General features: G+C 36.4%; 1 long non-coding RNA gene across 1 annotated transcript in view; it reads right to left on the bottom strand.

The window, feature by feature from the left end:
* Window positions 1-452: 452 nt before the first annotated feature.
* The window catches only part of LOC123160101 (uncharacterized), a 1,320-nt gene continuing 915 nt past the window's right edge, over window positions 453-857 (bottom strand). Inside the window, exon 2 of the long non-coding RNA XR_006479997.1 lies at window positions 453-775. This is a non-coding gene — a long non-coding RNA (uncharacterized lncRNA). The remainder of the gene's footprint in view (window positions 776-857) is intronic.

The following is an 857-nucleotide window of genomic DNA, read 5'->3' as shown; positions in this document are numbered from 1 at the left end:
TGTTATGCTTTTGGGATGCACATTGTTAATCTAATACAACAGCTTCATGGGGGCATTACAGCAAAAGAGTTGAAAACTCGACCTAACACAGAATGAAACATAGGCAAACCATAAGACAAATAGATAGGCACACACAACAGACATGTGGTCGAAGCTGATCACTGATCAAAGGCATTTTAACTTCGTGCATGTCATACCATTTGCATTGCCCATGCTTCAAAAGAAAATACAAAAATTAAAAACAATAAGAATCAACAAAGTAGGAGGCATGCTTTTATCTTCACTGCAGAGCTAACGGTTGAATCACAAATGTCCAGAAAAATAAAGCATCCATAAATTACACAACTATTGCAGGATATTTCCAAAGACAAATATTATATTCATATAAGGAATTTGTTGCAATGAGAAATATAGGCCTAAGTAAGACATTGCAGATAGGCTTCCTGTAGATCTCCTCTAAAATGGATAGAAAGATTTTCAATAACTATTACAACACAGGGCAAGCTTAACCAATACCTTATTGAACTAGTTTAACCACTACTTTAACTTGCATTTTTTGTTCCATCATGCCAACAGGGGAAATTGAGCAAAACAGGTCATGGATGAATTTGGCTTGCATCAGTCAAAGCCTGACCAATGAAATTTATTTTTCAATCTAACTTCCGCTTCACTCACACTCCTTTTCTTCTGATATTAAATCTTCCTCATCAGTTTCAGCTTTTAATTCATTCTCTTCTGTGCTATGTGTCATCCACGAACCCTTTCAGGGGTAGTACTGCTAATCATCCATGTCAGACAAAAGTAGCATGTAGTTAGAAAAGAGGTGCTGCTAATACAAGTTCACAGCGCTAAATTCC

The sequence above is a fragment of the Triticum aestivum genome, chromosome 7B (genome assembly GCF_018294505.1).
Source record: "Triticum aestivum cultivar Chinese Spring chromosome 7B, IWGSC CS RefSeq v2.1, whole genome shotgun sequence".
NCBI classification, from domain to species: Eukaryota; Viridiplantae; Streptophyta; class Magnoliopsida; order Poales; family Poaceae; genus Triticum; species Triticum aestivum.
This window is presented reverse-complemented; position numbering and strand designations above follow the sequence as displayed.